General features: G+C 38.4%; 1 protein-coding gene and 1 pseudogene across 2 annotated transcripts in view; one reads left to right on the top strand and one right to left on the bottom strand.

Moving 5' to 3' along the window:
• Positions 1-947: 947 nt before the first annotated feature.
• Positions 948-23,779, bottom strand: part of ZNF680 (zinc finger protein 680) — a 74,647-nt gene continuing 51,815 nt past the window's right edge. The window contains exons 5-6 of one of the 2 annotated variants that reach the window (XR_004057999.1): positions 2,111-2,238; positions 948-1,093 (exon numbers count right to left, since the gene is read on the bottom strand). The gene's annotated coding sequence lies outside the window, so the exon portion shown is untranslated. Of the gene's footprint in view, positions 1,094-2,110; positions 2,239-11,174; positions 11,263-23,779 lie in introns of those variants that run through there. The other variant, XR_004058000.1, reaches the window with a different exon arrangement.
• LOC104659335 lies at positions 11,055-11,965 on the top strand (annotated as a pseudogene).

The raw sequence follows: 23,779 nt of genomic DNA on the forward strand, positions 1-23,779 counted from the left end.
TATGCTTCATAATTCAGTCTTTGACCAAGGTTAGTAGATAATAACCTGGGTTCCCCTACCTGTTACTGATTGTTCCTGAAATGAGGCAATCACGAGAGAAGGTCCTTCTTTTTTACATCTTCCAGATGAGACACTGCCACTGGGGCTTTCAGGGAGGACTTTTAAGTCAGATTCCGGATTGCCTTCTGTTGAGCAAGTGTGAAACATGCAGGAGAAGAAGGGACAGGTCTGGTCTGGGAAGTTCAGAGAGGACAGGGTAGAGTGGGACTGTAGGTGGAGGAGGGGGTGGTGCCAAGGGGGAAGTAAGGGATTTTGAGTTTTTTTTTTTAAAGAGAGCGATAAGATGAGAGAGTTTTTGATTAGTATTTCTAAGTTGCTTGTTCGCCTCCTGTAGGGAGGTGAGGCAATCTGCCCCTTTTGCTACTCTCCAAATACCAGTAAAAATAACTCCCATTCTGGCCACTTAAGATTTGTGGCTGAATTTTTCATCCTGGTTCACAGGTACACTAATTTAGGTATCTCAAAAGATCTCCATTTAGGCCATTGGAATTTAGAATCTGCTTTGTAGTGGTCCACTTGGTTAAATATTTGCATGGCAATTTACCATAAGCATTTTGCATATACCCAGCAGAGTTTCTAAAGGCAGAACCTTATTTTCTGCAGCACCCGGGGTCTTAGAGGCCTCGTTCCCCATAATTTAGAGCTCCTCTTCGGATTTGATCAAGTAGAGACGTGTGTCAAACCCAAAATGTGCTGCTTTCAGACCTAGCTTTTCAGGGCCGTTACCCTCTGAACTGGTTCAGCCCACCTATGTCAAAGCTAGTTGGCACCAGTGTGTCAGGGGCTCAAGGTGCAGTAGGGTTTGGCTCATTATATGCCCCTGCTGGATGAGGTTGGATCCTGAATATGTTCTTCTGAAAGGGAAAACCTATTTAGAACATCTGCACGTTTTAGGGAGCATCTCTCCTGGACACCCTCACATGATTCCCAGTCATCTGAGAATGCCCCAAAAGGCTGAGGGGAGCAAGATGCTCTATTTCTTCAGAGTGGAAGATTACAAACTCATGAGCTAGAGGTTCAAAGTTGGTCAGATCTGATAAGAGAAAGGACCAAAACGCACACATATACAACACACACCAAAAAAAAAAAAAAAAAGTTAAACGTAACTAACAATGATCACACAAAATATACAGTTTCTGAGTGCTCTAAGTGTAGGCAGGAAATTAACACCAGCTGGTGGTTAATGCTATTTTAGTCATTTAAAAGAATTTGCAGCTGGGTGTGGTGGCTCATGCCTGTAATCCCAGTAGTTTGGGAGGCTGAGGCGGGCAGATCACGAGGTCAAGGGATCGAAACCATCCTGGTCAATATGGTGAAACCCTGTCTCTACTAAAAATACAAAAATTAAGCCAGGCACAATGGCTCACACCTGTAATCTCAGCACTTTGAGAGGCTGAGGCGGGCAGATCACGGGGTCAGGAGTTCGAGACCAGTTTGGCCAACATGGCAAAACCCGTCTCTACTAAAAATAAAAATACAAAACTTATCCGGGCATGGTGATGTGCGCCTGTAGTCCCAGCTACTCAGGAGGCTGAAGCAGGAGAATTGCTTGAACCTAGGAAGTGGAGGTTGCAGTGAGCCGAAATTGCACCATTGCACTCCAGCCTGGGCCACAGAGCGAGACTCTGTCTCAAAAAAAAAAAAAAAAAAGCCAGACGTGGTGGCATGCGCCTGTAATTCCAGCTGCTGGGGAGGTTGAGGCAAGAGAATCGCTTCAACCTGGGAGGCAGAGATTGCAGTGAGCCCAGATTGCCCCACTGCACTCAAGCCTGGGCAAGAGAGTGAGAGTCTATCTCAAAAAAAAAAAAAAAAAAAAAAAGTTCAACAACAAAAAAGAAAGAAGAGGGAGAAAGAACGAAAGGAAAGGAAAGGGGAGGGGAGGAAAGGGGAAGGGAGGGGAGGGGAGGGAATTTACAAGGCAGAAGGGAAGGGAATTTGCAAGGCAGAAGGGAAGGGAATTTGCAAGGCAGAAGGGGAGGGGAGGGGAGGGGAGGGGAGGGGAGGGAAGGGAAGGGAATTTGCAAAGCCGAATCCCAAACCAGTTTCTTACCTACTGATGTGGCCCATGCTGGAGATGACTCTCTGCCCGACGCAGAAGCAAATGAGCTCACCTTCCTTGATGGAAAAACTCCCACCAAAAAAGGTTTTTTTAACAGCAAATAAACCTCAGACTCCCAGCTGAAAAACATGGGAAAATCAGGGATCCTTGGAGAAAAGAAGTCCCAGACTTCTGCAAATTGTCCTGTCGGTTCGGGGTATAAGGTGCCCAAGCTGGTACCAAGCACTGAAAGGTGAACTGCCACAGGCCAGGTCACTTTCAGTCAGGATCCCTCTGTGGTTGCCAGATGTCAGTTGAAGTAAACAACGAGACACATCTCAATCATTTTAGGAGATTTATTTGCCAAAGTTAAGGACACACCCAGGAGACAGGTCTATGCCTTTTTCTGAAAATGATTTTGAGGGCTCCAAATTTAAAGGGGAAAGGGTGGGATATTGAGAAGCACAGTTTTTTCCATAAACAAAAGGGGACAGAGGAAAAATGTGGGGAATCTGCATTTTACATAACAGACAAAATGGGGTAGGAAAAAAATCAGATACGCATTTGTGTCTGGCGGGCCAGGGTGACTGCACCTGTAAAGATAAGTTACCAAGTTGCACTGCCATGGTGAAGTTTTAAGATCTCACCAGGAAATTTCTTGTGTGCAAAATATGGGGGAGGTGTGTAGCTTTTCATCTTGTAACCATCTTATTTAGGAACCAAAAGGGGGAGACTGATTTGTGAGACCCAGTTCCCAGCTTGACTTTTCCCTTCAACTAAATGAGTTTGGGGTCCCAAAATTTAATTTCCTTTCACATTCAGTATAAAATAAGTAAAACCATGACTAAGACTATCTCAGGAGTACAGGATAAGTTGAACACTGTAAAATCTATATGTGTATATAAAATAGGAACAGAAAACAGCTCGGTAAAAGCCTTCTAGCAAACTAGAAATAAAAGATATTATTTTATTTTGTAAATATACAGGGTATCTAAAATAAACTACAGTAAATGTACATAAACTATTAAAAGCTTGTTTTTAAATGTCATAAACATGATAATGATGCTGCTGTAAACATTTTTGTTACCTATTGCATCTGTGGTCCCAGTCAACAGATTAAAATGAGAAATTAGTTATACAATTATACTTGCAAAGAAGAATTAGTCAATAAACTAGTACCTAAACAATTGGTTCTACTTAGGTAGATTGGATACCTGAAGAGCAACTCACACAAAAAAATTGTTCACATAGATTAAGAAATTAAAACTTTTAGGAGAAAATACAGGAAAATATTATAACTGGGGTAAAAATTTTCTAAACATGGCACAAGATAAAAATAATGCATAAAATATGTTAGACTATATCAATTTTAAACTTTTGATTATTATTATTATTATTATTATTTTTTGAGACAGAGTCTAGCTCTGTCGCCCAGGCTGGAGTGCAGTGGCCTGATCTCAGCTCACTGCAAGCTCCGCCTCCCGGGTTTACACCATTCTCCTGCCTCAGCCTCCCGAGTAGCTGGAACTACAGGCGCCCGCCACCTCGCCCAGCTAGTTTTTTGTATTTTTTTTTAGTAGAGACGGGGTTTCAGCGGGTTAGCCAGGATGGTCTCGATCTCCTGACCTCGTGATCCGCCCGTCTCGGCCTCCCAAAGTGCTGGGATTACAGGCTTGAGCCACCGCGCCCGGCCTAAACTTCTGATTATTAATAACATAAACGTTTTACTACAGATGATGCAAAGGCAAAGCACAATTGGGAGAAAATATTTTTAAAAGACATATTACAAAAGATTGGTATTTTAAAAATATATATTACAGACTGGGCATGGTGGCTCACACCTGTAATCTCAGGACTTTGGGAGGCCGAGGCCAGTGGATCACCTGAGGTAAGGAGTTCAAGACCAGCCTGGCCAACGTGGTGAAACCCCATCTCTACTAAAAATACAGAAAAATTAGCCAGGTGTGGTGGTGTGCTCCTGTAATCCCAGCTACTTGGGAGGCTGAGGCAGGAGAATCACTTGAACCCAGGAGGCGGACGCTGCAGTGAGCCAAGATTGCACCATTGCAGTCCAGCCTGGGCAACAGGAGAGAAACTTCGTCTCAAAAATAATTATTATTATTATATATATATATATAAACAGACTGTATGAATTAAATAAGAAAAAGACATTAAATATAGGAGAGATGGAAAGTCTTGGAATACAAATGATCAATAAACTTACGAAAAATTCCAACTTCATTGGTAACTATGAAAATGCTAATTAAAACTATAAATGATACACCTTTCTAATTCACCATTTTGTCAAAAATTATGTCTAGTAATTCAAAGAGTTGGTAAAAATATGGAGTAATTGGAATTCACAAATATTCACTGGCAATAAGATTGATTTATAAATTGATGTATATTTATACTATGCAGCTGTGAAAATGGACAACTACAGCTATGCTAAGCAACATGAAATAAAAAATTATAAAGTAAGTCACAGATACAAAATGGTAACATTTATATAAACGCAAAAAACAGGCAACACTAAAATGTATATGGTTTATAGATAAAATTGCAAAAATTAACACAAAATTCAGATAGTGGTTACTTTGGATAGGAGGTTAATAAGAGACTTCAGAGGTATCCACTTCTCAGGAGTGTGTGAGGGTTTCATGAAGCCGGACAAAGTTTTATGAGAGTAGAGACCAATACTTTCTTCATTTTATTTCCTAAGACTAGCAAAAAGGATGGCACATTGTGTGTGCTCAACACACATTTATTGGTTAAATGAATAATTATATGCTCTTTGTAAACTGTCAAGTTATGCAAATTGACATTATTATTAGTTACTATAGCTTAGTTAATAGAATCAAAGGGTAATAAACTGTAGCAGTCAGCACTATTAAAAGTTTAATGTTAACCCAGCACTCTTGGGTAAAATAAATTGAAATTTTTCTGTAATCCTAGCACTTTGGGAGGCCAAGGTGGGCGGATCACTTGAGGCCAGGAATCTGAGACCAGCCTGAACAACATGGCAAAACCCCATCTCTACTAAAAACACAAAAATTAGCCGGGCGTGGTGGCGCATGCCTGTAATCCTAGCTACTCAGGAGGCTGAGGCCTGAGAATTGCTTGAACCCGGGAGTCGGAGGTTGCAGTGAGCTGAGATCGTGACACTGTACACCAGACTGGGTGACAGTGTGAGACTCCGTCTCCAAATTTAAAAAAAAAAAAATTTTTTAAGTTGTGACCATTACAATTACATGTAAATTGCCACATGAAGATGGAACATGAAATCTGACTTCAGGTGAGCATAATTTGAAAGGAAAAGGCAAAAAGAGCGAAAAGAGATAAAAAGGATGAAAACTTAATTGGGTCAAATCTGCAAGTTCTACCCTGTGCTTCTTTTTAGGAAACAGTTTTCTCCTCTCCTGGCGCAGAGGGAGGCTGCCTGGGGGAGCCTGGGCCCCTCTGTCCTCCTCGCGGTGGCAGTGGCGGTCTGCTTAAGCATGAGGCGCGCCGCAATGCCCTGGGCCTGAAGCTGCCGGCCCCGCCCCTCCTTCTTCCCCTGGACTCTTCCACTGTGTGTCTGTGCCCTTATGTCTTCCTGTGCGTCCCTCTAATGAAAGGGGAGGTGGCAGCATGAAGCTGGTAGCAGGAACTGGCTCCGCAGGTTGAGGAGGGCTCGCCCAGCTGTGGGAAATGCTCTAGTTGACATGGCTTTCTGGGCAGCGATCTGGGCCTCGACCCAGGGTTACAGACGAGGCGTCCCTGGCCTGGGCGACCCCGGGGGCGGGCGTTCCGGCTGCTGCTGCGGTTCCTGTTGTGCTTGGCTGGGCCGCGGCTGGGACCAGCGCCCACCAGAAGTGCAGGAGCCGCCCCGCAGGCGGGAGGAGGTGGTAGCCATGGTCCCTGAAAACCAGGCTCTGCTGACGAATCTCAGACTCCAGGAACAGAAGAACCGAGAGAACTGCAAGAGTTTGAGCCAAACGGAAGGACTGTTGGAGTAGCTGAGGGTGAAGCTGCCGGAACTCCTCAAAGTGGAACAGCAAAGCCAGCACCAGAGATGGACAAGAAAAACAAACTATCAACGAAAATTAGCAGAAATCAAAGTTAGATGCTAAAGCAGGGAAAAACCGTTCACGCCACGATAGAAACGGAGTTGATGATGGAGTCTGAGAAACGAATCTTAGGGAGAGAAAGGACAGCAGTGAGGTGCTAACAATTCTGGTCCACTGGACCCCACCATCCCTAGGATAGTAAATACCATCCCAGTCATCACCCAGGAAGTTACCACCGCAGCATTTCCAGTGTGTTCCAAAAAAAAAAAAAAAAAGGTGATTCTTAACACAAGTGCAAATAAAGTCATTTATCATACTTTTAATCCAAACTGTCATAGTTTACATTTTAACGTTCTTTATTGTGCTAAAACCTTTGGTTTTTAAATTTAATTTATTTTGGGATGGAGTTGTTGCCCTATTGCCCTGGCTGGACTGCAGTGACGAGATCTCCGCTCACGAGAACCTCCGCCTCTGGGGTTCAAGCGATTCTCCTGCCTCAGCCTTCCGAGTAACTGGGATTACTGGTGCCTGCCGCCACTCCCAGCTAATTTTTGTATTTTTAGTAGACACAGGGTTTCATCATGTTGGCTGGGCTGGTCTCAAACTACTGACCTCAAGTGATCCTCCTGCCTCGGCCTTCCAAAGTGCTCGGCTTACAGGGATGAGCCACCATACCCAGAAGAACATTCGTTTTTTAAAGTGGCAGCCCCAATTTTTGTCTGTGTGGATATATTTTGGACTTTTGTATATTAAATATAACGTAAAGTACAAACTTTATTATGTTTTAGGTAATCTAACATTGATGTACACAAACTTTACAGATTACTGTAGGATTCAGCAAACGATGTATGACATTTATGTCTAGTTTTTGATGTGATTTTATTTTAGAAAAGATTGGCTTCTTTAAAAATGTCTCCAAAAATGTTGGCTTATTTTATAAAATGCCAAAATAGTCAAAAAATGTAAAATACCATTTTGCATTTTACAAAAAGTAAAATACTATTTTACCATTTTATACAATAAGCCTGAATTTGCCATACTGTATGAATACTGGTACTCAAAACACCAAATATTGTAATCAAAATTATTTAAACAGTATATTTATATAATATCTCAATTTTTAACTACAGTGATAGACATAAATATTTCATAAATCAAACCTATTAGGTCCAGTTGAATCTGCACAACCTGTTAATCATTGTCCCCTGCCAGATTCCAATTCACTGTCAGTGTGCCTGTATGACTCTTCTTTCCATATTCTTTGAATTACATTTGTATTACTCATTTGAAAGTTATATAATACAGCTCATACACTTCAAATAAAATCACCATGTAAAATGAATTCTGGCTTAGTATAAAGAAGCTGTTACAGTCTTAGTGTTACATATATAGATGGATGTGGCTCAACAATTTAAACAAAAATATTGAACTATAACATGTGTTGCCATGAGTCAGCCTCTAATGAGTTTATAGATAAATCCAGATATCATCATATTTATCCAGTTGTGTTCAATACCTTTAAAGTTGGTGTATCAAGAATTCTTATGCTGTCTGAGAAAACAGATTCTACTGTTACCTAAGAAATCAGCTGGAAGGCATTTTTACAATCTTGCACCACATAAGGAAAAACTGAAAGGTAGTACTAATAAATGCAAACTGCATCACCTGGAAAATGGGAATCCAGAATATCACTTTCAATATTTAAGTGTTGGAACTTTTCGTAAAAAAATAAATATGATAAAATAAACCTTTTGGTAAGCTTTGTGTAGCTTAACATCAGCATAAAATAGAAAAAAAATCTTACAATAACCTACACTAAAAAACAAAACTAGCATCCAATTCATATATATTGATCTTTGTGTTGGGAGAGTCTAAAGCAGAACATTTGATGAACTTGATAACAGTTATTTTTACCATATGGGCATACTGATAAAATCATGTATATTTCATTTGACTAAAACCTGTTGGCCGGGCACGGTGGCTCACACCTGTAATCCCAGCACTTTGGGAGGCTGAGGTGGGCGGATCACCTGAGGTCAGGAGTTCGAGAACAGCCTGGCTAACATGGTGAAAACCCGTCTCTACTAAAAAAAAAAAATACAAAAATTAGCCGGGCATGGTGGCGCATGCCTGTAATCCCAGCTAGTCTACTCGGGAGACTGAGGCAGGAGAATAGCTGGAACCCAGGAGGCAGAGGCTGCAGTGAACTTAGATCACGCCAATGGACTCCAGCCTGGGCGACAGAGCAAGACTCCGCCTCAAAAAAAAAAAAAAGTCTGCATCTTAAAAATACTACTTTGTACTAGGAATAACAAATGTAAAGTCTTTATTCTCAAAAAGATCCTGATTCTCAACCCAACATATATGGCAACCCATTCCTCTGGTTCGTCCAAACTGAGGCCTCATTAAGGCTCAAATATGGAGTGAGAGAAACACAACAGAGCATGTGAAATGAGATGGATGAGGTAGAATGTTCAGCTCTGAGGCTCAGGAATTGCCTGGAGCATCCCAATATAATGATGGTCAATTGTGAAGCTTACTATGTAAAAATAAACATAAAATGAACATTGGTGAAAGTCTCTGGAATTATAAAGAGTTGTGCCAAAAGGACTGAACCAGGATGACAGGTATTTAAGAAGTAAGGCGAATATTTACTAGCACACAAATATTTGTTCCAAAGTTTATTACAGTAGCAATATTTTCATGAATGTCAGCTTTCTCAAGCTAAGGAATCCATAGACAAACTAAGACAAGTGCCTAATATATTGTAGGCAATTAGTTTCTAAATTCGATAAACTTGCAATAATTTTATAAATTTCACTGAACTCTGTTTCATGTATATATCTCACTGAAAGGCACTATCCAGTAGCTGTGTCCTTCAGTTTTTTCTGTGATTTTCTGTTGCTGGATTCCAAATCAAATCAACTTTATTTGAATCCTAGTCATTTCTAAAGTTCCAGATTTAATAACAGAAAGAAAGCAGAAATTAAGTTACCCCAAACAGTCCATATTTAATATATGTGATTTCCCAAAAGAATCAAATATTACACAAAACAACAGTGGGTTTAAAATTCAACCTAAATTCAAAGGTAGCAATTAACACCATATGCAAAAATTAGCAAAGTCACAATGTAGAAATTCTTAGTCTGCTATTCCAGAAAAAATAATAACATTTTTATTTTGGCATTTTTTGGAAAAAATAAATACATTAACTATGACAAAATATACCCACTAAACTATAATAAAGGATCTTTGAAATATAAATGATTTTGTTCTTATTTTTAAATATTTACTATAATATTTTCAGACAAAGCTTTCAGTGAAAAATACTTACAGCTACCATGTATGAATTAAAACAGTCCTGGGGGAATAGTACTTTTTATTAATAATGAAGATTGAAGCTCCAAGTGATACAGCAGGAGCACCGTCAACTCAGACAAACACCGCCACTTTAAGTTCTAGCTCCCTTTCTAGCCTCATGCATTTCAAGCAAATCACTTCTCTTCTAACTACAAGCAGCCAGAAAGAGCAGACGGTAAAATACAGGTAAGACAGCTCAGGGTGCGCACACTGGCTCACGCCTGTAATCCCAACACTTTGGAAGGCCGAGGCGGGCGGATCACGAGGTCAGGAGTTCGAGACCAGCCTGGCTATCATAGCAAAACCCCATCTCTACCAAAAACACAAAAAAATTAGCTGGGTGTGGCGCACGCACCTGCTCGGGAGGCTGAGGCAGGAGAATAGCTTGAACCCAGGAGGTGGAGGTTGCAGTGAGCGGAGACCACGCCATTGCACTCCAGCCTGGGTGACACAGCAAGACTCCCTCTCAAAGAAAACAAAAACAAAAACAGCCAGCTTGGGCACAGAGGGAGGTGGGGGTAAAGTCTCTTGAGTAACTGCCAAACTTCACCCTCATACAATGGGCCCCAGTAACACAGTGGGCCTTAATAAGCACATTCTTTCCCCTTCGGGTGCACTAAGATAGGGAAGCTAAAAGCAGACTGGGGGGATATGCCTGCAGCTGCAGAAAGATGTATGGGAACAGACACACAACTCTCCCTCCCAGATAAGCACAACAAAGAGACACAGAAGCAGTCCAAGCCTCCAATAAACTCTCCCACCCTGAATCCTTAAAAATTTTTAGTCTGTAAAAGAATGTGGCTCTGACCTAGCTCAGCCAGCTGCCTCTCTAGGTTTATTCAAAATAAACCTGTCCCTGTTGACTGTCAAGCCACCCTTCGTGTTTCTCTCTTCTTTCTGTAATTCTTACACCAAGGAATTAAAATAGTTTCCCCTGGGAACACAGCTAATGACCCAAATGAAGCTCAAATGAAGGCATTTAACATTCATAATTTATATCTTAAAAATAAAATACTCCTGAATATTAAAAAAAAAAAGGAAAAAAGATATAAAAACAAATGAGAGAAAAGGAAGGAAATGGATTACTCACAATATCTAAGGTATGGAATCAACCTAAGTGTCCAACAACAGGTGAATGAAAAAAGAAAATGTGGTATGCTACTCAATGGAATGCTACTCAGCCCTAAGGGAAAAAAAAAAAAAAGGAACTCTTGTTATTTGCAGCAACACTGATGAACCTGGAGAACATGATGCTAAATAAGAGGACACAGAAAAAAACTTTAATAATATAATTTCTATGTAGAGTGTAAAAAGGTTTAAACTCATAGAAGCATAGAGTAGAATGATGATTGCCTGGGGCTGGGAGTGGAGGAGATGTTGGTCAGAAAAAATGGGTCTGATTTTGTGAAGAGACGAAGACTGAGCGGTTGTGGCTACATTGCCGACCTCAAGCAGCAGTCAGCTTCTCTACGTAGAACCTGGGAGTAGGAGACTCAGAATCGAATCGAATCTCCTTCCTTCCTCCTGTTTTTGGCTTTGTGGAAACCTTATCAAACACAATGGCCAGCAATGTTACCAACAGAACAGATCCTCGCTCCATGAACTCCCATGTGTTCATTGGAAATCTCAACACTCTTGTGGTCAAGATGTCTGATGTGGAAGCAATCTTTTCGACGTACAGCAAAACTGTGGGTTGCTCTGTTCATAAGGGCTTTGCCTTCGTTCAATAGGTGAATGAGAGAAATGCCCCGGCTGCTATAGAAGAGAGAAGGGCATAATAATTGCTGGCCAGGTTTTACATATTAACCTGGCTGCAGAGCCAAAAGTGAACAGAGGAAAAGTAGGTGTGAAATGATCTGCAGCGAAGATGTATGGATCAGTAACAGAACACCCTTCTCCATCGCCTCTATTCAGCTCCTTTTGACTTGGACTGTGACTTTCAGTGGGATTATTTTGAAAGGATGTACAATTGCCCAGCACATTTTCCTCCTTCTCCTCCTATTGCTCAGCCTGTAGTGCCCTCGAAACATCAGCGTGTATCAGAAAACACCTCACGAAGGGGCAAAAGTGGCTTCAATTCTAAGAGTGGACAGCAGGGATCTTCCAAGTCTGGAAAGTTGTAAGGAGATGACCTTTAGGCCATTAAGAAGGAACTGACCCAGATAAAAAGTGGATTCACTCCTGGAAAACCTGGAAAAATATAAAAGGAACAGAGCAGACAAGCAGTAGAGATGACGAATGATAAATGAGAAGAGGAACAGAGCAGGAGCTCAGTGAAGAAAAATGAGATTAATGTGAAGTCTGAGGGGGGCGCAGTTGACTCTGCTGAGGAGGGGGGATCTACTGGATGATGATGATAATGAAGACGGGAAATGGCCAACTGGGGTTGACTGAGGATGATTAAAAAGAGGCTAAGGAGAGGATGACAGTCAGTGCCAATGGCAAAAACGACTCTTAAGCACATAGTGGGGGTTAGAAATCTTATCCCAATATTTGTTTACCTACGTGCTTCTCTAAGATCACATTTTTTTTTACCAGATCTCCTCTAGTATCTTCAGCACATGCTCACTGTCCTTGTCCTTCCCATGTTAATTCATATTGCCCTGCACCTAAGTCCCATTTTCATCTCCTTTGACACTCCTAGTAGTTTTGTTAAGTCTTACCCCATAATTTTTGCTTTTCATTTTGAAACCTCTTTATGATTTAACAATAAAAGGGATTTTTTTTTTTTTTTTTCCTGAGATGGAGTCTTGCTCTGTTGCCCAGACTGGAGTGCAGTGGTGCAATCTTGCCTCACTGCAACTTCTACCTCCCAGGTTAAGCAACTCTCCTGCCTCAGCCTCCGGAGTAGCTAGGATTGCAGGCACGCATCAGCACGCCCAGCTAATTTTATTTTGTAATTTTAGTAGAGACGGCGTTTCACCATGTTGGCCAGGCTGGTCTTGAACTCCTGACCTCGTGATCCACCTGCCTCGGCCTCCCAAAGCGCTTGGACTACAGGCATGAGCCACTGTGCCCGGCCGGATGTACGGTTTTTATCAACTGTCTCCAAAATTATCTTGTTATGCAGAAAGTTTTTTTCATTCATACATAATTTCAGTAGTTGCTTCCCTAACAGCAAAAGCAATCTCATTTAGTTGTGTAGCTCCTAAAAGCAGCTTTGAGTTAGAAGTATGTGTGCTACACCCCCACATAAGTGTGATTTGTGGGGTAGTTCAACACAAATACAACAATGTGTTTTTGTGAATGAGTTGGCATGTTAAATGCATCCTCTAGAAAAATAGTGTTATAGTCTTAAGATTTGCTTTTTAAGGTTGATACTGTGGGTTACTTTTGTGAGCAGCCTGATGTTTCAGACCTGTTTTTCTCAAAATAAACAAGTTCTTATTAAACCAGAAATTTGGAGAAAAAAAAGCAATGTTTTCCCTCATTTCCTACCTTAACAAATAAGTTATTCTCCTCTCAGTTTTGATTCACCAGGGGATTGAATCATAGCCTGAAGAATCAAAACCGGATAATGTATCTGTTAAGGCAATGCAGGTTGTACACTAAAATTCCAGATGCTTAGAATTATATATTTTTTGCTCACATCACCATCGTCTGTGAGCGTTTTTTTTTTTCTTTTGAGATGGAGTCTCGCTTTGTCGCCCAGACTGGAGTGCAGTGGCACTAGATCTAGTTGAATCTGCTCAACCTGTTTATCAGTGTCAGGTGCCAGATTCCAATTCACTATCGGTGTGCCTGTATGACTATCAGTGTGCCTGTATGACTCTTCTTTCCAGTCTTTGAATTAAATTATTACTTATTTGAATGTTATATAATACAGCTCATATATTTCAAATGAAACCACCAGGTAAAATGAGTTGTGGCTTAGTATAAAGAAGCTGTTAGCAACTCAGTATTACATATACAGATGGATGCGGCTCAACAAGAATTTAGACAAAAATAAAGAACTATAATGTGTTGCCATGACTTAGTCTCTAATGAGCTTATAAATAAATCCAGACTTCAGCACATATATACAGTTTTGTTCAGTACCTCTAAAGGGTGGTATATCAAGAATTCTTATGCTATGGAGAAAACAGATTCTGCCAATACCTAATAAATCAACTGGAAGTTTTTTTTTTTTTTTTTTTTTTTTTTTTTTTTTTTTTTTTTTGAGAAGGAGTTTCACTTGTCGCCCAGGTTGGAGTGTAATGGCACGATCTTGGCTCACTGTAACCTCTGCTTCCCGGGGTTCAAGCGATTCTCCTGCCTCAACCACCTGAGTAGCTGGGATTACAGGCGCATGCTACCACACCCAGCTAATTTTTGTATTTTTAGTAGAGATGGGGTTTCACCATGTTGGTCAGGCTGGTCTCAAACTCCTAACCTCAGGCGATCCTCCCACCTTGCCTCGCCAAGTGCTGGGATTAGGGGTGAGCCACCACACCTGGCCATCTGTTAGTCTTCTGTCTGCTTAAGAAGCCTTAATCTTTCAGGGATTGTATCTTCTTTCATTTTCTATCTGCATCTTCCTTTTCCTTTAGCCAATGGATGAAAACAATGTGTCAGAGAAGACACATTTGCTTCTTATCCACACATCACTTCCACTCATTACTAGTCAATGTGGGTAGAGCTGAGAATAGCAGTTTCCTGGCAGGACAGCCACTTCCTAGCAATAAAAACACACTAAAAAAATCATAAATCTTCTTTAAAAAGCTAACATTTTAAACAAAATAAGTATATGCCTCAATAATAAAGTGCTTATGGTAAAATATTAACTTTTGTTGATTTCTATTGAGCTCGGGTAATATTCGACCAAAAGATAGCAAATACACAGCAGAAAAATATTACTTTAAATAAGAATGTTGTGAAGTTATTCTGTCAATACTATTATGACCTCATACTAATAGGCTCATCTATAGTTGTGCAACATCAAATGCTACTTTTTATTAAAAGTTGTATTTTATATAAGTATTTCATTTATATCACCCTCTTTCACTATTTCAATCTCTTCTTCCGTTTATATCAGTAGAAAACAGGCCAGCTGGTGCCAGGAAAGAACATGCTGCTATCACTGTTTTAACGATGACGATGAAGAGCACTTGTTTGGGTGGTATTCAAGTGCCAAACACTGTTATTTGGCTTAAAGTACTGGTTTTCTATTTTTCCCTAAATTTATTGATAATACACAATTTTGTAGCTAAGATTTTATCTCATTCATGTTTTATGGAATTTGGTTTATGTTTAACTGTTTCTGATTTATCTGGAATGTGAAAATTTTCCATGAATCCAAATTGAGTACTAAAAACAATCTTTTACTAAAAGGCTTTGAGGCAAAGATTCATACTTTTTTTGTAATATGGAAGGAATGTGTTAACCATGTACACAGTAATCACTCTGAATACAGCACTCTCAGTGCCCAGTATTCACCCTGAGTCACTCAGAAAAAATTGGTATCTCTGCAAAGACACAGAAAAAGCTGCCAAAAGGAAGCGCACCACATTGCACATAAATGCTTTTCACATGCACCTATTAGGGTCTTAATTTAATGGGGTGTTATTTGCATGTCCAGATGCTTCCTGAATCTAGTCATACAATTTTTTGGCAGCTAATGGCATCTTTTACCCATTAGTTTTATATACTTATTTGTCTGGCTGGAAAATAAATTTTTGTCAGTTTACTCTAAATTGAGAGACTAGATTTGCAATCTTCAATCTTTCAGTGTTAAGGCAAATCAGAGAAGAGCAATGTGTTATGTAGCATGCATTTTTCTGCCCATCAAAATTCTTGTATTGCCTTGGAAACCCGAGGGAGCCATCTAAATAACACTCCCTTTGAATCCTTTAGCCAGAATTTTAGATTTTAAAAGGTCAAAAACATAATGATGGAGCAAAGCGAAAATCATGTCTTTGCTCTGTGTTAGTAATCAGGCCATTTCAAAAAGCAGAGCAATTATGCCAACCCATTGAAAAAATGTGGTTTTGATTAATTTTATTCTACTTCAAATGTTTCATCCAATTGTTACTTTCATCATGTTAAACTAAGAAAAACTATATACGTAACTCCATGCATTCTAGACATAATCATACTGTTTAAAGTACAATATTGTATTACAGTATAGTAAAATCCTCGGTAATTAGATATCAATTAATAAATTTATTATGTCTTCAAGGTATTTCAATTGTACAAATAATTAGGTATGCTTTTTCATAGTAAGTTCAATTCCAGGAGGGTACACACTAGTCTCCATGGTATGTTTGTAATGAGTAGTGTAAAACTGGGCTACCAGAATGGTGCAGACATGCTGATTTAATTATAGTAAGAATGAGATCCCTTGTTGGTAGGCTATTGATGTTCCAGAGGCTGATCATTCACTACGGCTTACTAAATGTCATTCCATAGTGCCAGTGAGCCCTTTCATCCAGGTTGTTTCTTCCTCCCATTGATGTAATCATGTGTTGTCTTCTCTGTTTATCTTAGGTTATCTCAGATGAAAGGTGAATTTTTTTTTTTTTTTGCATAAATTAGACTCCTTTTTTTTTCCCTCTGCCATGAGATCCTCCTATCCTCCCTACTGGAAGCACCATGTGGGAGGCAGGAATGATGACAATATACAAATATATTTCCTGCCGTATAGCCACCATAAGCAGCTTACAGCATGGCCCAGCTAGAAATCACTTACTTCCAGGCCAGCTGAAGGGTTTTTCTATTATGTATCTCTTTCTCTTAAAAGCATCTCTGATTCAGTTTAGCCCAATCACAATAATCTCCCTTTTGATGGCCACAAAGGCAACACATTAGTGTCCTAATTTTATGAGTAATTTCACACCACAGTGACAGTTTTACACTCAAGAGGAAAGGATTACAGGGCAGGTGTGAAACAGGCTGGGAATCTTGAGGATCATCTTAGAATTTTGCCTATCCACCTGAATAGACTTTTAAAGTAGTCTTTTAGTTATTTTTTTATTTTATTTTTTTTTTTGAGACAGAGTGTCGCTCTATGGCCCAGACTGGAGTGCAGTGGCACGGCGCGATCTCGGCTCACTGCAAGCTCCGCCTCCTGGGTTTACGCCATTCTCCTGCCTCAGCCTCCCGAGTAGCTGGGACTACAGGTGCCCACCACCACACCCGGCTAATTTTTTGTATTTTTAGTAGAGATGGGGTTTCACAATGTTAGCCAGGATGGTCTCGACCTCCTGACCTCATGATCCACCCACCTCGGCCTCCCAAAGTGCTAGGATTACAGGTGTGAGCCACCGCGCCCGACCTAGTCTTTCAGTTTCTTTTGTTATCTAAGTAAACACAGATAATACCTGCAAATAATAATTAATTACTTTCCAATTTTATTCACAACAAATATTAACTAATTTTTTTCTGGCTTAAATTATTTATTTTTAATGTACTATTTTATACATTCATGCACAGATATAACAATGAAAATGTATCCAATTATTCAATTTATTAAAATTTTGTATTTAAAATGAGTGTTTGAAATAGTTACTTTCTGTTTGAAGTTTTTTATTGTTGTACTCAAGAGTGTTATCTCTGTAGACAAAGTTGCCTGTGGTTTAATATTGGCTCTGCTATTGTGAGCAAGTCATTTCTCTCAGTGGCTCTGTTTCTTCCTCTGGTAAAATGAGGGTAAATAATGATATCTATGTTATTAAGTTACTGTGAGAATTAAATTTATTAACACATATATAGTGTTATGGTCAGTACTCAGTAGAAATTAGCTAATTTTAATAATATAATTATATGCTGAATTACATTAATACTTGCTTTAACACAGAAATATTTTTCCATAAGACATGACTTTTTCAACCAATAGACAAATATATATTTATATTAATTATTTTTAAAATGTGGTATAAACAATGAAATACTATTCAGTATTAAGAAAGGGTAAATCCTATTATTTGAAACAAGATAGATAAATTTAGAAGACACTATGATAGATGAAATAAGCCAGACACAGAAAGAGAAATACTGCATAATCTCGTTTATATGTAGAATTTAATAAAGTTTTACTCAAAAAAGTAGAAAGTGGAGTAATGGTTACCAGAGCCTCGGGGTGGTTGGAAGGCAACAGAGAGTTGTTCATCAAAGGGTACAAAGTTTCAAATAGTGTAAACAGGTTTTGAGATCTACTGCACAGGAGGGTGACTATAGTAAACAACAATATATTGTGTATTTCAAAAGAACTAGGAGTACATTTCAAATGTCTCACCACAAAGGATAGGTAAGCGAGGTGATAGATATGTTATTCAACTCAACTTAATTATTCCTTTTTTTGTTTTTTCTGAGATGGAGTTTCGCTCTTGTCACCCAGGCTGGAGTGCAATGGCACGATCTCGGCTCACCACAACCTCTGTCTCCCGGGTTCAAGTGGTTCTCCTGCCTCAGCCTCCCGAATAGCTGGCATTTACAGGCGTGAGCCATCCATATTATATGCGTATATTAAAACATCATATTGTACACCATAAATGTATACAACTCTGATTTGCCATTTAAAAATACTATTAATACTTTTCTTAGAAAAAAGAGAGAAATAAACTAAGAATTTGGGCCAGAGAAAAAAGTGTTTTTTTATCTTAAAATTCCAGGAAATACATATATATGTAAATTATATATATATATATAAAATTTAAAATGGCTTACTCATTTAGTGATGTGGGTTAGGAAACTTTTAATGTTATGAACAGTATGAACCCAACACTCAAGAATAAATTTTCTTGATTTTTAATATTCAAAATAATAAAATACTTTAAAAGGCTCTAAAGCAACTGTTTTGAGTAAAATTCTCTCTAAATGTCTAAGTAAATGATTTCCTTCACTTGTTAGAGAAACAAGTTATTTGAATATATATATATAACACACACATATATATACATGCACACACTTTTTTTTGAGACGGAGTCTCGCTCTGTTGCCCAGGCTGGAGTGCAGTGGTGCAATCTCAGCTCACTGCAACCTCCGCCTCCTGGGTTCAAGCATGAATATATACTTTTAAACTACATTTAAATTTACCGGAGTCCTAAAGAGCAATACTCAATAAGAAATGTTTCCATAATATTCATATTTATGCTGTATATGAATCTGCCAAGGATAGTATTAAAAACATTTAACTACTCTTATAGCCCCAGACTGACTGATTAGAATTAACATGGGTTACAAACTACTGATGTGGCCAGCTTGTTTTCAGGCTTAACATTAACCAGGATCTAACAGAATAAAAAATGAGAGCTAAATTTCCTGTGTACTCGCTACGTGACTAAAAATGAAACAGACTGGAATTACTAATCAGTCACTTACAACGTAGTTTTAAACGTTTAAGAAACACGTGAAGTTTCTTTTAAACTCATTTAACAACTTGTTTTTATTGATTTTTCACTTCTATTAGAAGACTAATTAAAATTTCTGTTACTACAAACCTATGAATTTTATTCATATCTAAACAGAGTGGTAATCTTAAAAGATCTGTATGCTTAGACTTAACGAAAAGCCTGTTTTTTATTTACACTAAGAAGATAAACTGCTTTCCAGTAAACCCAATGTGGTAATTATGACTCACAATAATAAGATCCCCATTCCCAATTAAAATAAAACAATGCCCCTTAAAAACCCTAATTAAAGTCTTGGGAATCCCATCAATAAGTAATTTTAAAAAAAAACACTTTCTAAAGTGCATTTGAAAAAGCTTGCAAAAAACCAAAACCAAACCTCTTAGTAACTCCAAACTGTCCTGCTAAATCAAAAACCAAATAATGGCCCCCCCAACCGCCTTTTTTAAATAGCTAAAAAATGCTTTCGTAAAAACACATACTATATCCCAACTCAATAAAAAAACAGGTTTATTATTCAGGCAGTCCCTAATATTAAAAACAAAAACAAACAAAAACAAATTGCAAAAACAGTTTCCAAAAATCTAATTTTGCTCAGCCTCAATTTAAAACTTTGCAGTATATAAATAACACTCTCCTCTGTGCCCCAACTGAGGGGGTCTTTCAAAAAGACACTAAAGTTCTTTTTAATTTTCTAGCAGGTAAAAAATATTAAATATCCAAATCTAAAGCTCAGCTCAAACTTCAGTAAGGTACTTAAGTCTAGTATTGTCAAAAAACACTAAAGCAGACAGGCGCGGTGGCTCACGCCTGTAAACCCAGCACTTTGGGAGGCTGAGGAGGGCGGATCACGAGCTCAGGAGTTCGAGACCAACCTGACCAACACAGTGAAACCCTGTCTCTACTAAAAATACAAAAATTAGCCGGGCATGGTGGCAGGCGCCTGTAATCCCAGCTACTCAGGAGGCTGAGGCAGGAGAATCGCTTGACCCTGGGAGGCAGAGGTTGCAGTGAGCCAAGATCATACCATTGCACTTCAGCCCAGGAGACAAGAGCAAGACTTGGTCTCAAAAAAAAAAAAAAAAAAAAAAAAAAAACTTTAAAAATAAATATCCAAGCTATAAATATATTTTAAAAGCTTTTATGTTTTTCTCTTCATAAATCTTTTCTAAACCGTGGCTCATGCCTGTAATCCCAGCACTTTGGGAGGCCAAGGCGGGTGGATCACAAGGTCAAGAAATCGAGATCATCCTGGCCAAGATGGTGAAACCCCGTCTCTACTAAAAAAAAATACAAAAGTTAGCTGGGCGTGGTGGCGTGTGCCTGTAAGTCCCAGCTACTCAGGAGGCTGAGGCAGGAAAATCATTTGAACCTGGGAGGCAGAGGTTGCAGTGAGCCAAGATTGTGCCATTACACTCCAGCCTGGGCAACAAGAGCAAAACTCTGTCTCAAACAAACAAACAACAAAACAAGGAGTAATTTAGTTTCTTCTCGGTCAACTAAATTACTTTTCTCCACTGTGCCTTGCCATTCTTGGTCCATTCATAAAAGGCCATAAAGTTATCTCTGGTGGCCTAAAACTTCTTAAAAACAAGAAAATCACAAATCTCATTTTTAAAAAATTTTTCTCATAAAATCCCTAACAACTATATTCCTAGCCCTGTAAATAAAAACTGTATTTCTAGTCTTGTTCTTAAAAGGCTTTACCCAGAGGCAATAATCCAGTTAAAAATTGGCAAATAAAAAATCTTATAACTACTAAATCTATTTTTTTTTTCTGTGTGGTTATACACGTGTTGTGTGTGTAATGTATATTTTAAAAAGCTCTAATTAAAAATAAGTGCTTAAATCAATTTTTTTAAAATAAAGGCTGTGGTACCTTTCAGTTTATGTAACTTTAATCTTTAAAAAATAAAATCAGTCTCAAAAATTATTAATAAAGTGTAAATATCTTCAAAAGGTAAATAGGTAACCAAAATTATTCTGGTCAAATGTTAAATTTGCTAAATGTTTTAAGGTTGTGAAGTGCTCCTCTGGCCTTTAAAAACTGTTCTATTTGCCTGCTTCACAATGAGTAAGGACAAAAAACATATGTGCCCCTAACTATGCAAAAAAGTAGTCAAAATCTATCTGCACCTAGCACATAACTAAAACAATTTATCAGGTTTTACATTCAAGTTAAAAACTGCTGAAAGTTACCATTATAACATATAATTAAAACTACTAAAAATAAATTTACAAGGTATGCAAACGCAGTAAAATGTTTTTAGTAAGATCTTTTTTAAAAGTACGTTTTGCCTAAAAATAAAAAGTCTTAAAGCAAAAGCTTTAAATTGTAAAAAAAAAAAAAAAAAAAAAATTGTAAAAATTAATCTTGCAAAAAACTTCTGTATGTAAACATATCAACTAAATTCAAAAGGATATTACATAGTTTTTCAAATTAAGCATTAAAATACAAACACAAGGTTTTATTAAAGCACTAATCTACTCTTTAGCAAAATTTGTAAAGGATTATAAAAGGTTTATAAAACTCTTCACCTCATGGTCTAATTAGTTAAAATTAAAGAAAATTGTTTATAAGGTTTCATTAAAATTGGGGTTAACATTAACAGTATGCAAAAGTAAAATTTAGCTTTCTTTCTTTTCATCAAATTTTGTTGTTGTTGTTGTTAAGATACAGTCTCGCTCTATCACCCAGACTCGAGCTCAGTGGCATGATCTCAGCTCACTGCAATCTCCGCCTCCTGGGTTCAAGCTATTCTCCTGTCTCAGCCACCTGAGTAGCTGGGACTACAGGTGCCTGCCACCACACCCGGCTAATTTTTGTATTTTTAGTAGAGATGGGATTTCACCATGTTGGCCAAGATGGTCTTGATTTGCTGACCTCGTGATCCACCGTCCTAGGCCTCCCAAAGTGCTGGAATTACAGGCGTGAGCCACCACACCTGGCCAATCAAAATTTTTATGTAATAATAACAGCTAATAAAAACTTTTGCTTTTTCAAATTTTAAGTCATCATTTTAGCAAAACAACTTATGGTAATTTAAAATTTTATTTCAGAATATCGAGTGTTTTAAACCTCCAACATCTTCAACCAACTTCACAAAATCAAATTTCAGTTTCAAAGTTGTCTTTTCTAATGTCTAGCTCTCAAGTGCTGCAAGGGGCTCCTGGGGCATCCAAAACAGAGGTTAACAAAATTATTTAACAAGTTTAGGTATATAAAACTGTCAAATTAATATCTTCCTCAGGTCATATTTTAGTAAATATCATTAACATATGTTCCAAAACCATATAAAATGTGTAAGATTCTAATGTCTAAATGTGCACCATCAATCACAATTAAGGTTATGTTATTATAAGCTACAAAAATAACCAAATTTCTTTGTCAATTGTGCTTCTAACTGTAACCACCCTAAACATTTTGTCATTTGTAAACAATCGTTATCTTAATTTACTTCAAAAAATGGTTTATAATTAGCTGTAAAACTTTAACAAATGCTCTCCAATGCAGGTTTCTCATAACAAAACAAAACTCATAAATAGCTAAGATACTTATAAATATCACACAAGACAAAAGTTAACAAAATAAACTAATAAAAAACAAAAGCAATGTTTTGTTTTTGTTTTTGTTTTTTGAGACGGAGTCTTGCTCCGTCGCCCAGGCTGGAGTGCAGTGGCTCGATCTTGGCTCACTGCAACCTCCACCTCCCAGGTTCACGCCATTCTCCTCCCTCAGCCTCCCGAGTAGCTGGGACTACAGGCACCCGCCACCACGCCCGGCTAATTTTTTTTGTATTTTTAGTAGAGACGGGCTTTCACTGTGTTAGCCAGGATGGTCTCGATATCCTGACCTCATGATCCACCTGCCTCAGTCTTCCAAAGTGCTGGGATTACAGTCGTGAGCCACCGTGCCTGGTCAAAGCAATGTTTTTAACTTTTTCTTAAACCATTGCTAATCTTGGCTGGGCACGGTGGCTCACGCCAGCACTTTGGGAGGCTAAGGCAGGTGGATCACCTGAGGTCGGGATTTCAAGACCAGCCTAACCAACATGGAGAAACCCAGTTTCTACTAAAAATACAAAATTAGCCGGTCGTGGTGGCGCTTGCCTGTAATTCCAGCTACTCGGGAGGTTGAGGCGGGAGAATCACTTGAACCCAAGATTCCGCCACTGCACTCCAGCCTGGGCAACAAGAGCAACACTCCATCTCAAAAACAAAACCTAATCTTTATTTTGCTTTTCAAAGTAAGAGTTTCTTAAAACCTTTTAACAAGCAAGGTATACTCCTGTAAATAAAATTTAAAATGCATTTGCTTCTCTCAGCCTAGTTCCTCTAAAATCTAAAAACTAAATTATTCTTGACTTACAACAATATAGTTGTTTCCATTAGCGCAACAAAAATCCATTTTCTTTTGCAACAAAACACAATTAAAAAAAAAACTTGCTGTTTTGCCAAAGCTTTAAATAAAAGAGTGTATTTCTCTTTTTAAAAAATCAAGCTTAACTTACCAATAAAATCCCCTTAAAAGAAACTGGCCACGTACCTTATCTACACAGTCTCCATATAGGGTTCCTAAACTGTGTTAAGTAAAAAACGTCACTTTCTAACAGACCTAAAATCCCTGTGCTTCTAAAACCTTAAAAAAAATTACCCAACTCTTAAGTATTTAAGGGTACAAACCCATGGCTAAGCTTGGCTTTAAGAAATCCTATGTAAAATTTCTCATAAAACGAAGTTCCATCAAAGTCAATCAAAAAGCCTATGTAATTATTTTTGTTGCACTTTATGCAAATCATCCCAGTCAAATATAAAACTAAAGTCTATTTTACAAACAACTCATTCCTAATACACATTTTAACAAAAATAAAAACTAAAAAAAAGTCTTAAAACTTATAATACATCTATCATTAACTTCTAGTTGCATTAGTTATTTTTACATTTCT

This window comes from Rhinopithecus roxellana, chromosome 6, assembly GCF_007565055.1.
Source record: "Rhinopithecus roxellana isolate Shanxi Qingling chromosome 6, ASM756505v1, whole genome shotgun sequence".
Taxonomy (NCBI): Eukaryota; Metazoa; Chordata; class Mammalia; order Primates; family Cercopithecidae; genus Rhinopithecus; species Rhinopithecus roxellana.